The 14,864-nt window shown below is 40.8% G+C and overlaps 1 protein-coding gene and 1 long non-coding RNA gene across 2 annotated transcripts in view; one reads left to right on the forward strand and one right to left on the reverse strand.

The window, feature by feature from the left end:
- Positions 1–5,618, reverse strand: part of LOC112996298 (uncharacterized) — a 43,002-nt gene extending 37,384 nt beyond the window's left edge. Inside the window, exon 1 of the long non-coding RNA XR_003262394.2 lies at positions 5,474–5,618. This is a non-coding gene — a long non-coding RNA (uncharacterized LOC112996298). The remainder of the gene's footprint in view (positions 1–5,473) is intronic.
- MEGF11 (multiple EGF like domains 11) overlaps positions 1–14,864 on the forward strand; it is a 298,039-nt gene that overhangs the window by 136,358 nt on the left and 146,817 nt on the right. The gene's annotated exons all lie outside the window — the stretch shown is intronic.

Consider the following 14,864-nt stretch of genomic DNA (forward strand, 5'->3'; position numbering starts at 1 on the left):
AAATAAGCTGTTTTGTCTGAGTTAGTTGTTCCACTTTCATCTTGAGAGGTAAACATCGGTGCATAACTCGATATTAAAATAGTACTAGCCTTGGCCTAACTTGTGGATGAAGCTACATTTCAAAACCGTGAAGCAAAGGGCTTCCTCTGTGTCCTTTGTCTGTTTGCAGTGTTCCCACCGATACCACCGCTGCGATTCCAGAAACTGAGCTTCCACATAGTCTGGATTGTTTTGCATTCTGTAGAAAGGACAACTTGTGTAACACATGGGGCGATGATGCCGCCAGACTTTTCAAGGTCTCTCTTAGCAGAAGGCTTTGCATGCAGCCCCCTGTTGTTAACAAAGGGACATCTGACAGTTAATGGTAAATATAGAGTAGCACCTTAGATGAGGCTTTCTGGTTTCTCCTGACTCATTCACCCTTTTATGTCAGGCTTTCAACACAGTGATTCTCTGGACACATTAGACATGAATCAGTCCTTTGTTTTAGTAGTTGAGGAGTGCAGTCCTGGATCTCATTAAAAAACGAAGTCACAGTGAACAGTGTCACATTTCTAAAACTTTTTTGTCTCTCAAATTCATACAGGCCATAGAGCTGCGTAAGCTTTCCCTGGTGACTCACTGGGAAGGGAACTGAGGTTTCGATTCAGGCATGATTAGTATCACTGGTTCCTAAAATACCCTGGTCAGGAGAGGCTACCACACCAGGCTGAGGGTGAGAGATGATCCTTCATGCCAGACCCAGGCTCTGACTACTTGTTTTGTCCCCATTGTTCTTTCTTTCTGTCTCTGATCTTCTCCCTTCCATCTTATTTTTTCCTCATTTTCTGATTTTATTATTCTCTTTCTTTATTTCCCTCCTTTATTCCACTTAGTACCACTTGATTCTTGGGTGGGAAGGGGGTCAGATACCTTCTCTCACCATCAGTCTGCCTAAAGCTTGTGTTTTCAGAGGCCTCCTGAGCTTGCAGCTCTGCATGGCGAGCTGCTCTCCTGATTAAAGTTATCCACTAGGTAGGGGGCAAAGTGGGTTTCAAGGGGCCACCTATGGTTTTACCAACAGTAACATGTTGCAGCAGAGTGACTAAATGATTCTCAAGCAGAGCAGTGGCAGGATTTTTGTACCTCAAGTTCTCTCTTATTCCCCATCTTCCCTAGACTGCCCTGGTGCTGCTGAGGTCGCCTGGCCCGTAGTCTTTAACACAGTTTTATGTCACTGAAGGATTCCTTTAATGTATTTCAAAGCAGCAGCCTTTCTTTTCAGGCTATAAACCCAAATAACTATTCAATGTGCTTAATTTCTTAGTTGAGTCATTGTTTAAGTGGAAATAGCCAAGAGTGCCACTGGTGTCACATTGGGGTCTGACTGAGGTACTTGTGGATGCGCATATCATGTGAGGGAAACAGAGACAGGCAATCAGAAGCACTTATTTAATGTGATTTGTCTTAAGTGAATTCAATGTTTGCAAAGGATGCCAGGCTGACACTCCAGGGGTCTTGAGTAATCCATTTCTGTAATATATATTTCTACTCTATTTTAATCAAGGGAAAGAAGAAGGGGGGGAGAAAAAAGAGACATGCGTAAAGGTTTATGAGGCATTTTTGAAAAATTTAGGAAATAGGAGTCTATGAAACACAAGAAAAGTTGTATTCACTTTAGTTATAGTAATGGACAGAGGTCTATTTCCACAAAATCACTGATTGCTTCTGAAAAGCATCATAGTCACCATCTGAGCCCAGTTTCTGAGAGCTTTTCAGTACAGGTGTCCCTGCTCCAAAAGCCTAATTAGAATAAGCAGAATCACCATTTCTTTAGAAATTGAACCCAAACCAATCTCAGATGCTGGCAGGTTTTGAGAACAGGTGGGGATGATTAGGTTTCTAACTCTGACCATATACTGCACTGAGTCTCCTGGCACATGGCACCTACCTTGTGTCTTTTGTTTACTTATGATCATTAAAAAGTAATTAGTGAAATTAAAGAGTTCTTCTGACTGTAGTGTACTGATTATTTGAAAGCACGGTGGATTTTAGTGCAGAGTTTCAATTAAGTTCCTGGTGAAGCAGTTTTCATTGCATGTCAGGGGTCAAAATATGTACAGGCAAAAGTTCTGTGTTTGCCAAGTGTGGAGTAAATTCATGCCACTTCTGCAGCCTGCTTTGCATAGTGCTCACAGGTGTGGAGGGCCTGCTCCTCACTGCCATTTCAAGGCTCGCATTGCTGGTACAAAGCTGGCTGTGATATCGTAGCCCAGCCGAGTACCTTCACTTCAATCTGTAAGTCAAATGCTAACTGCAGTTGTGTGCTCACTCTAGCAGAAATCAGTATCTAGACCCCCAAAAACGTAGCCAAAATGAGCTCATTAGCTGTGACTTGGAGAAGGTGAATATACAGATATTCCTTCTAGTTCTGGGCAGCTGAATTATTTGTATCCAGCATAATTTTTTATGCACCCTTTTGTTCAGCAATTAATATTTAACAGTCTCAAATAAAACTGTCACACAACATGGGCTTTGCAATACAATATTAAAATACCTACCAATCCTTTATACTCTATTATAATAAAACATTAGAATGGTTAACCTGAATGGTGGTTTAATTTGCTTATATTAAAACAAAGATGAGTTTTAATAATCCTCTTTATTTCATTTCGTTTAACTTTTTTTTTTTGCAAGAGGAATGCAAGAAACTGTGGGTACGTGGGGACATTAATGACTTGAAGGTATTCATTCAATGGCTTTTCTCTTATACCCATTTGTAGGCTGGCTGGAAATTTATCTGGACTTAATTCTGTAGTTATAAGCAATTTGCAACTTGAGCAATAATCCTCATAACCTTTGCTACAATTGTGTCCTTGTTGTAATAGGGAAGGTAACGCATTAGTAGTCACATGCTGAGCTCTGGCTGTACCTGAGATTTAATGATATTTAACTCTGGACCTAATTTCAGTTTACAAGCGATTACATGCTGTCCTCTGGGACACTGCTGCAAAGAATTTCCAAATAAGTTGCAAAATAGTGATGAATTAACTTGTAGTCTTGTCAAAATCAATTATCTTACATGACAGCTCAACTACACTTTTCTATTTGCTGCACTGCAGCATGCTAAACATCAGCCAAAGCATAAACATAAAGTCCTTGTATGTCAAAACTCTGTAACAGATTGATCTTGTATTTCATGTGCGTGCAAAACTCCCCTAGACTTAGTGGAAATGTTTTACTTACATTCACAAAACATAGTATTCCTTCCTGTCATGTTTATAAAATGTTGTTGCACTATGCAGTCATATAAATATGATATGATTTGATCAAAACATACTTGTGGAGGCTGTCCTCAGCTTATCAAAGTTAAAACTTCCCTTAGAGCAGTTCAGCTAACTCAATGCCAGATGAGATCCTCAACCAACTAGGTGCTCAAAGGCTGGATGCCACCAAATCTCCCACATCACGGGACGAGGCATATACCTGCCAGGTGAATAAAATGGAGGCCTCCGTCGCCATGCGTGGTGGAGCAGCCTTTGCCCTGATATTGTGACTGATTTGAGTCCGGTCATATGATGTGGGAACTAACCGTGGGGGCCTTTCGGAAACCTGACAGCAGGCAGTCAGATACAGCCAGCCCCGTGTCTGCACCTGATGAGTTCTTTTGTGGGGGAAAAAGAGAGCTGCAAGGAGGCTGCGAGTCAGATGATTTTTTTTCTGTATTGGGAAATTTAAAGTTAAATTTCCCAGCCTAGTAATAGTGAATGCAATTTGGCTGCGCCCATGGACCTAACCAGTTCACTCCGTTTATGAGAAACTGATACTAGGCAGAGCTATTGTTTTAGGTCCCAAGCATACTTAGGAAGGCAAGATTACTTCAGTTCATACTTGGTTCATATTTTTAAGGATTTCTTCACATGCTGGGTGCTAAGAGACATTATTTAAATCTTTGAAAGCGCAGACTCTTGAATAGAATTCTGTAATTATATGATTATAAAATACACAGAGCCACCTTATTATACTTGATTTAGAAAAGACAGTTAAGCTGACAGGGTAGCATTATGCTGTAGGGTTATGATAGGCTTAAGAAAAATACAAGATAATGTAGATGCATCAAGATGTGTTTGGGTCAAAATCACTGTGGGAGAGGCTGCTGAAAGTTTCTAGTGATATTGTGCTAAGAATCAGCTTTACAGTTTTAGCACTTGATTTGGCTATATACAGAGGCCTGTCAAATGTTACTACAGAGAGGAATACTACTAGGACATATATAATTTCCAAGTTTAATTTCCCAGATATGTTCTGGAGAACAAGTGTTACTGAAATAGTAGATATTCCTGCCAACAGATTACTGAACCAGGAAAATACTATTTCAGATATGGTATTGGTAGGTAAAGAAGATAGAATAAATGAGCCAGTCATAGAAAATAACTTCAGACTGAATAATGACCAGTTGGTTCACTGAAATCCAAGGGAAGTAAAAACAAAAAATCACATCTCTGGAAAGTGAATAAACTTTTAAAACTAAGTGAATTACTTTGGAAGGTCTTTTGGCCTGGAAAGCTCAGGAACTTTAGTGTGAAAGGAGCCGAGAAGTCCAAGTTCTAAGAAAACTGTCAAGACTCAGCAACTTAAGCAAGAAGCAAAAACTTGTAGCTAGGGACTCCAGAGCCAACTTCATATTAGTTTTAAAAGGGAAAGGTAGTAGAAATAAGTAGACATCTTTAAGGAACAGAAAAAGGAACTGAATGGCAGAGAGAACTATGTCTTACAAGTCAGGATATGTTAGGGATAAAGTGAGATTTGCTTTCAGACAAGCTGAGTTATGCCCACCAGAGGATAGTAGAGCAAATAGCAAAGTGTTTTTCAGCTATATAGGTAAAAAGAGAAAGATGGGAGAGCCATGCATTGGTGGAAATGGAGTAGGAGGCTGGCATCCTCATGCACTGGTAGAAGTGGAGTAGGAGACTGGTGTCTGCAAAACTGAATGGATCCTTTTTCCAGTTTTCTGTAAGGATGATGAATGTGGGGTCAAAGAGAGGATCAGTAATGGGGCTGAGGGTTTAGAAATAACCACAACTGAGGTAGGAACAACATTCAAAGACATTAGGACGTTCACATAAGAGAAACCAGATCATCTCCCAGCAGTGTTCTGAAACTGTGGCATATGAAATTTGACTTGATAGCAAGGATTTGTGGATGAATTTCACCAAGGAAAATGGGGTACTTGTCAGAGTACAACACACACTGACCAGGTTCTTTTAGATATGCCACAAGTGGAGGGTTTAATGCCTAATATAAAATTTACTTATTTGATGTTATTTGAAGTTACGCAGAATTTTGATTTAGCAAAGAGATACAGCAATGCACTTAAATCAGGATACAAGTACAGATTACACCTGGCATACTGTAGCAATGACAATATACAGTTGAATCACAATACTTTACACGATTATCACAATTTCATTACTGGTCTCTGTAATATGCTCACCTTCACAGCACCAGGTGTCCCCGGTCACCAGGAAGGAAAGCATGGGTTAAAACCAGCTCAAGTACGTTGCTCTCTTCAAAGTTCTTTCGTTCGTTGTTCAGTTTTTATATTCCCTGTTGGGCTGAGCCGTGTACACACTCCCCATGCTGGCCTGGCTAACTCAGGAACACGTATATTTGCATTCTTTTGATAAGTCAGGGACAAGCAGTTACACAGCTGGTTGATCCACTCAGCTGGCGTAGCCAGTTGATCTAGAACAAAGGCTACTCTCCGTTTCCCTTGTTGTTGAGAGAAATTCAGCTTCCTTTGCAATAGCTGTGGTCAGTCAGTCAGTCATTCTTCCCTGACCCTCAAGGACACGTAGCCTTTGCCTGGCTCCTCAGAGCCTCCTTCCGTTGTAGGAGTTCATTGATTGAACATGGTACTGTGTGCCTGAAGAAAAGCAAACATAGTAGCTGTTAAAGAAGGTGGAAAAATAACCCACAAAGCTAGAGGCCTGTTTTTCCAATCTCAATAATATAAACATCATAGAATACATTTTGAAGGAAATAAGACAGCTAAAAGCCTGGAGCTAAATGGAAAATGGGATAAAATACAACATAGATTCACCTAAGATAGATGGTACTAAATTAAGTGGATAGCTTTCATTGATAAAGTAACTGATTTTCCACACAAAGGAAACAGTAGGACCTGCTTCGCGAGCATAAATAAGTGGCGGCAAATGGTTGGCTGATGGACTTGCTGTAAGTGTTGCCTTGCAGTGAATTCTGTTGCTTGTGGTAAGTTAAGAAAGAAACGGTGTTCGGTTTATTTGTTTGAAAATATCAGTACAAGCCATGCAATATGTGCTAGGAAGCCAGCCACATCATCACATGCACAGAATCTGAGCTGCTTCCTACTTGCCAAATACAATCTGAGGCATATAGTAAGAGATGGGATTTACGTTGCTCTACCATATGTACTGTATGCCGGAAGAGGAACCCTTTTTCCTCAGTATTTGGGCCTGGCACTCAAGCACCAGGTCAAGCAAACCTCTGCCCCCGGTTCAGAATTCAATTGTCCGCCTTGGATGCTCTTGTTCACTGGATGCTCTGTAGCTAAGAAGCTGCACATGTCTGCTAAGAAAATAAATAGGCAGGGCAAAGGTGGTGATGCTGGGGAATATGTGTATATAACTGTAAAAAGCAGAACAGAGCCTTTAGTCTTCCTGAGAGGATGTTGTAGAAGTTTTAAATGTGCCATTGGCAATGAATTTTTGAAAGACCATTTGTTTTTTAATGAAAGCCCCTATTTAAAATTTCATGGTTACTTTTTAACCCTTAACTCAGCCACGGAATTGACCTCTCTGGACAGTTAGAGTCTGCAGTTCACAAAGCAGGATGTCCCATTATGAAACCGCTTCCCATGAATGTAAAGACTGTTTTCATGTTGGGTGCATCCAGTTCCTCATCTTTTGACAGTTCCCCCATTTCTCTTGACAGGCACTGCTGTCAGTCAGCATTTCAGCTTACAATACTCATGTTGACAGTGCATGTTAGACAGAGCAATTCATTTCTAACTGTTGCATGTAACAGTAGAAATACAACAATTTTGTAAAATTGAATTTTGCTCTTAGTCTAATAAAAGAACTCACTGTTTTTGTATTTAGTGAGAGGGAGACCCCATCAAAATCAAGACTGACTTGTGATGACAAATATTTAGGTATTTGGGCTGGAGTGACCCAACAGAAGTTGCTGGGAGCCCTCATCCTGACTTTGGTGCCTAAACAGAAGGGGAATGAACTCACATGAAAACCCGTTCCTAGAAATATGTATATTCAGACTGTGAGAGAGGACAGGATACACCTATAGTCACCAGTCACAAGTCTGGGGTAGAACCTGTGCCTTCTGGGTTCATGTCTGGCATCACCATTCTTCTGGTTTCCAGGCACTTTTCATCATTAACAGTTGCCATTTTTTGTCTTGGAGGAAAGACGAATGTTTCGTCCATAGAGCTCCACGATGCTAAGTCTGTTTTTAACTCTATTTTGTAAAAAAGAGGAGAGGGATTAGTTAATAAACTGAATGTAAGAAAGGGTGAAATCCTTGTCTTGGAAGTCGATGGGAATTTTGGAATTGACTTTAGTGGGGTTAGGATTTTATACACAATATTCATTTCCTTTTCAGGAATGCTCATGTCTGCTCAAAGTAAATAAATATTACCATGGAAAGTTATCCAACTGCAATTACTTTGTGCATTACATCCTAAATATCTACTTGTACATGACATTTACTAAAGAAAAACACTTGCAAATTACATGTTTGATTAACATTACATCTTTCACAGTTTAAAAAGGGTATGGTAATTGAAAGCTGCATTACTTAGAAACCATGAACTTTATTTGAGCTCTTCTCTGTAACTGCAAATCTTCCCTTTTTTATTGAATATTTCACTCTGGATTTATGAACATTTATAATGGGTGGAAGGAAAGTCCTCTTAAAGCAAACATCCTAGAATGTGAAGGTAATGAATATTTCCTGCTTTGTCACTCAACAAACAAAGGCCGTGCATGAGAGAAGAAATTAGTAGAACGGTCGTTCAAGCAGTTTTGCCTGGCACAAGCGACCATAGTTCTGTAGACCTCAGTGGTGGAAGGACCTGCACATACCACTGGAAAGTTTTACCTTCAGTACTCACTAGCTTGTTGTGAGTGAATATTTTTGCACAAGCCAAATATGAAAACAGACCTTAGCTTTAAAAATAGACATCCTTGAAAAAGGGATAATGATTAAATTCTATCCTCACAAGACTCCCTCACAAACAGAATAACAATATCCTGTAATGTTATTTTTGTGAAATGGTACTTGAAATACTCTTCTTTCAGTTCTGTTGTCCACATCCAACACTGGCGCGGTTCCAGGGACTTCCGTGAAACTATATAAGTTGATCCTGTCTCAGAATCAGTTTTAGTTTCTCTACATGCTGTTAGAAGAAATCCCTGTGTGTGAACCTGAAGGGAGATCTTTTGTCACATGCAGTACAAACGAGCTCCTCAGTTTTGGGAGTGAAGGTACCGGGAATACAACAACGTTCCTGTGGGAATTTATTTGTTCTGTCTTCCAGTTTCTGTATCAAAACTAATTCCAAAGTTAAATAGACACTTGCAGCGCAGTTCCTATTAGGTTTGGTGGGAACGGCAGGTCCTCAGCTGGTTGGGAAGCTAGGTGACTGGCTTTTCTGTTTGGGGAGACAGGGTTAACATGAAAATGAATGTGATTAATTCTGGCTCTAAACCAAAATAAATCTTACCTGTGCTCTTTTGTTGCCTTCTCGTGATGCATGTATGATATAAATTCTCAAAATCTATTTTTGTGCTATTGCCAGCAGCCTAGAAGTCGAGTAAATAAGAATTATGGCAGCCATAATGGCATCACTTATGAGGAAATAAAAGAAAAGGCAAACATGTCCTTACAGTACTTATAAATCTATTATAAACTGTGATCTAAGGTTTGCTACAACACTCTTAATTTAATCTCCTTTGCACTGTGCAGTTGATACAGTAAAGAAAATTTACTGCACATTAAAGTTGTGAAAAGATTATCTTGTTTAAATATTGGAATCAATTTTTGAATGTGTGTGTATATATATAAATCTCCAAGAGATTTTGAATACGTGATGGTCTTGTAGGGATGCGATTTGTAAAGTCAGTTGGTTGTTAATTTGAAATTGTTATTCATCTGTAATTGCAGGTGGATATTTAGAAACGCTCTCTCACAGCAGGCAATTCGAGGGCCACACTCCATGTGACATCGTATGTGTCCGTGTAACGTTGGTTACATATTGCACCTTAGGACTGATGCTAAAGAAACAATTACTGCACTGTTGCGCCCCTGATGGCAATAGCAGTTCCGTACCTTGCTCAAGGCATGATGTGGTTCTAAAATTAGAGTCAAGTGTTGGACGATCATAACCCAAGTTATTTGCTTAGGAGTTAAATGTCCTGTCACTGGATAATTTTGCTTCGTAGGCTGGTTGTGTAGCCCCTACTGAGGGACTCAGCCCACACTAATCCAGTCTGGTGCTCTGGGAGGCATCATGCTTCTCCAGACCTCCCAGCGGTGGTGGAAGTGGACAGTGTCGGATGACCCTGGTAGGTCCCTTTCTACCAGCTCACTTTGGGCTGGCCTAGGCCACCTCCCTGCAGCTCATTTGTGAGGCTTTGGAGGTTTGCATATGGCATGGTCCTGAGATGCCAGTGTATGAAAGATCCGAGCAGAAGACAAAACTGGGTGGGAACAGATGAGTTTTGTGAGAACTCCTTCAAAACCTGAAGGCATAGTTAAGACCTCTGGAAGGTCTTAACTCAAACAGGATTTTGTGGTTTTTTAACCCCTCAGGCCACCCAAACCCCATGCATTTTACCTTCTCATGTCATTAGTCAGAGGTTTGCCACGCAGCTCCCAGTGGCCTTCCTGGAAATGCCATGGCTTTTTTGCTTTCCTTGGGGCTTGGCCCTGTGCAGCATGCTCATTTTCAGCAAGCTGTGCTGATTAATAATTGTATTTCTGTCCATTTTATTTCTGAAATGACCTTTGCACTTATTGGAGCAGCCAGGTCACCAAGCAATAGAATGAAAACTGAAACAATGCACAGTCAAAGCACTCAGCTGAAAAATAAATAAATAAATATCCCACCCCCTTTTTATGGAAAATATTAAATAAAATGAATCGAAGAAAGACACTGCACTTGAACTATTCAGGCCTTTGAAGTACCTTTGTGTAATGTATTATTTATTGTGCATCTGACACTACTGCAGTATCAGCTAATAGGGGAAAGATGTTTTAGATGTTACTTAAGAATGTAAAAGAACATGAAGTAACTTTAGTGAGTCATAGGGAGTAGGAAGGGCTTTTACTGCTGCTACTTCTGTGTTTGCTTCAGGTAACAGAACTCCTTGCTGTTCCTGCTGAATAATGATTGAGTGGATTGCAGTGTTGCCCACTGAAGGGAGAATCTGTAGCTTAGCAGCTGATTTGTTTTTCACTAGATGAGTTAACAGCTATGAGAAAGAGCGTCCAGGACCACACTCACCTCCCTCAACTTGGGACTCCCTGGACTCACCAGGGTCCTACAGTGCCCCAAGCCAGTGCATATCCGGGAAAAGGCAGGCTGTTCCCACTTCCAGGCTCATCCAGGGGAATTGCATAGGTGGGCAGCTATAGGGCCTTCATTCACAGTGCCAAAGCATGGGTTCGACTCCCGTTGATATCACTTGGAGGCAGACTTTGGTTGCTGTCCCTTCCCTCCTTATAGCTTATTCAACAAATGTCCCTTTGCAGCGACAGGAGGCATTGGCTTTAATAGATTTGCATCTGCTGGTGTCTTCACCAAACAGAACCTACCTGGTGAGGATCTTTGAAGAGTTTTTCATTCCCCTTGTGCCAAGAGATCTATAAATTGGCAGTGGGTCAAAGAGAAAATTACACCTTTTACCTTTGCTTCTACTGCAGAATCCCAACAAGCAAGTAAATGTGACTTTTCTTTGGTGACAGCTGGACTGAGTGGTTGATCTCTTCACTGCCACATGCTTGGCAGATGAAGTATGACTCCTAGGACAGGCACACTCAGTGCCCTGTTTGGTGAGGCAATGCCCCTGGTAGCGGGAGCAAGGACTGAGAGCCACGTGATGGGGAAAACCTCCCTCCCCTCCATCAGCCAGTTCTGACCACAGACCTGGTGTGGGACACTGGCGTATTCGTTTACCACGTTGTGCTTCAGTATCCTCACCCAGATAATGGAGATAGAAAAAGTCTTGTCAGATATAATATTAAAGCACCCCAGAGACCCTCAAAAGAAAGTCTCTGTATGAGGGGAAAGAATTACTGTATCACTTCAGTGCCTTGATACACTCTGCTCGGCTGGAAATGTTTTAAATATCTGTAATGAATGTTTACTTAAAAGTCGCATAAGCTCTTTGCTTACTACTGTACATGAATTAGGGAGGATTCTGTTTCAATGTTACTGTAATTCTCATATTTGCTACTGACAGACTATCTACGTTATATAAATCATCTCTAGAGCAACTAATTTAGTACTATTATAGTCCAGATGAAATATTTATGTAATTTCCCTTCTTTTGATATAAACTTCAGTTATAGAGAGAAAATTGACTGTAAAAATGACATTGTAGGACTCTATATTTATCTTCTCTCAGTGATTTCCATAGCAAATTTACTCCATTTACCAATTGAAGGTTTTTTTTTCTTGTTGCTTGATTGTAAGTATGGCAAACTGAGCATGAAATTGTAACGTCATGGTGTGTTTCTCCAAATCACAGTTGTCACACTTGTAATGTCAGTCGAGGCAAAAGGCAGATTTGGTGTGTGGGCTGGACTTCGAGCAGTGATCTCTCTGTAACCGCAGAAAGGCTGTTTGGCAGAGTGATATCACACCTCTGCTAGTCCTGTTCTGCAGACAAAGAGGGGAGTGTCGATAGTATTATTCACAGTAGTATTTTGCAACAGCGATCAGGAACTGGCACTTCACTATAATAGGTATTGTATGATCAGGAGACAAAATCTAAAAATTTCCCCTCCAACTTTCAGTCCCATACCAATCCTTTGGTGCTTAAAAACAGGAGCCTTTTCCTCAGGGCATCAATAAAGTTACCCTTTTCTGTCTTAATGTCTATCCTCGTAAAACCTGAGCACTGCAGTATTTTTGAATATCAGTCTGTCAAATGCTGTTGAAATTGGCCAGTGGGTTCACAAGTTCCTAGTGAGGATGAGGGACAGGCAGGTAGGCATGCACCTACACAAAGTGACAATATACATCTTTTTCTGAGAGGAGCAGCTTTTACATCAGAGATCTTCCATTAGTAGTGTTTTCAGTTCAGCATCTTTTCAGCTCAAATCCTTGTCCAAATGCCCCGTGAGTTGGTAGGACCAGATAGGACTTGTTAGAATTGGTGAGAATAACAATGCAGAAAATAAATCAAAACTCTGATCTCTGCTGGAGTTAGACAAACCTCAGCACCTCCACTGCAATCACAGTGCAAACAGTTCTTCTGCCCACGATCTCCTAGCAAAGTCAATAGATGCATGAAGCAAAAACACTGAGCAAGAGATCTGATGGATCTGGAGTTGTGTAGCTCAGATATGTTTAGATATTACATAGGCTTTGTGAGGTTCAGAATATGTGCTAGAGATGAGATTAGGCTGCATATGGTCTTGCTATCTGTGGCTGTCAACACATCCCTTCTCCCTTCATCCAAAGAAAACTGCCTTTGAGAGGTGGCCTGCTGGTGGGAAAAACTGCTTATTTATTGGCAATCCACTCCAAAAGCCAAACTTAAAAAGTAGGAGTGACATATTAGAAAGTGTTGAAGATCCAAAATTAATTCTGATTACATATCCATGAGAAACTGTTGTGATGAAGGGTTATTTCTTAAAGGGAATAGCATCTCCATTTTGGATAAAGCTAGGGCATTTCTCTACCTTTATTTTGTCCAAAGAGATACAGTGTCTGCTGAATGAAAATCTAACACATGACCTTTAAACTGTGCCATCCAAAATACTGTTTTAGTACCAAAGAAAAATTGAGTATTCTGTTTTTGCTAGTATTGGAGATGGGGGAGGGAGTTTCTCACTAACATAAATCCATTTTTGATGTGCAACAAATATGCCATATGGAGTCAAATTGGTGATCACTGTTGCTTTAAATAGAATGTTATTTCTTATATGTGACATCTTTAAAAAATTCACTTAGAGCTTGTCTTTTCGTGCCAGGCACTCATTTGTTATTGGCAGAGTCTTTGATGAAAACAGGGAATCATCTGTAAAAGTCAGTTTTACACAGGGATTTTTGTCCACTGTAGTTCAAAGGATCTGTTAATAATAATAAGTTAAGAATACTCTTTTAATCTAATGATATACCTTCCTATTAACATGAATTCATTTCCTGTGATGATCATGTGCTAATACAAAGCATGCCTCTGTAAATTCCTGCTTGTACAGCCAGACCTAAAATTGCGCTGTTCCTGTGCCTCGCTGCTGCAGAACGAATGGTGTGTTCATAACTCTAATTTACCGATAGCAATTAGCTTTCTAAAACTACCAACCTTTCAACCTCCTTTCTCTTCTCACTGGGGATAATATTGACATTTAGACTCTGCAGACAAATGCTGCAGTAGGAAAGTGAATGTTTTTTTAATGGAGACTTCTGCCACATCTGTGAGCGTGTATATATGTGCACACAATCTGCATGCATTTCAGTATATATATCATGCTGAATTTTAGTGGGCCATGTTACGCAGTTGGAAAAATAGCTGGTGTAGTCACCATGATTGAATGAATATGATTTTAAATATTCTAATATGGAGGAAAAGTCACTCTCTGCAGAAGGCCAGAACGAACCTACGTACCTGTGAAATCATTTTTCAGCCCTCAGAATAGACCTGAAGTAACACACAGACCTTTTGTGCGCTTGTGCCATAGAGATAAGGCCTACAAAAAGCCGGAGGACAGTTATGTATCTAGTGTAGTGGCAAGACTGTCACTGACTGGGATCATCTCCTTGTTCCCTTTTGTTCTCTCTATTTTTAGCCGTCTCTTGCCTCTCGACTTCGACAAAAAATATATTGGCATTACAGTCCGTTGGTGTGGAAGTGGTGTGTATATACACGTACTCTCATCTTAAGTGTGCATGTAGGGGATTCAGTATAGCTGCACGAACCCACACAGGACCCTGCCTAACATTAGGTGCAACAGGGCTATGGATGTCTGACCTCGGAGAGCTAATCCGTATACATCCCGAGAGATTGCCTTCACACCCCTGCATCGCAGCCTGGGCTCGAGGCTGGCAGCTCTCGGCAGTAGCGTCGGCATTTTAGCTCTGGGTGGGTCATGGTTAGCCCAGCGAGGCAGTGGACAGAATGCAAATAGTGATGAGATAAGTCTCCCCTGACAAGCTGCCCTGCCTTACTTTTCCTTTCCTTTAGCTGTGACTGTGGGAACAACCATTAGGACATTCAGCATTTTGGAAGCTGAGCAGTGGCTGACCTGTCCCAGGCCGAATCCATCAGGGATTGCTTCCTTCCCATATTCTGCTACAAAGCCAGCTTTACCTCTAACGGGATGTTTTCCTTCAGTAGCTTTTTTCTCTTTAGGGTAAAGAATACAGAAGGGGTTTAAAAAGTTGCATACAGTCATGCTCCATCTCCGTGAACTGTGGCAGACCTCCTTATCTGTGCTTGCGTTTGGCTAATTGTTATGGTCGCAGTTTGAAGACATATTGCAAAAACTTTACAGCCTCTCCCAAAATTGGCATATAATGTACTTGATGGTCAAAATTTGGCAGCTGTTGAACAAAAGCCAGGCTATTCAAAGATGCTTCCAGGCGGCTTTCCTTGTTA

Source organism: Dromaius novaehollandiae, chromosome 10, assembly GCF_036370855.1.
Source record: "Dromaius novaehollandiae isolate bDroNov1 chromosome 10, bDroNov1.hap1, whole genome shotgun sequence".
In the NCBI taxonomy this organism is placed as follows: Eukaryota; Metazoa; Chordata; class Aves; order Casuariiformes; family Dromaiidae; genus Dromaius; species Dromaius novaehollandiae.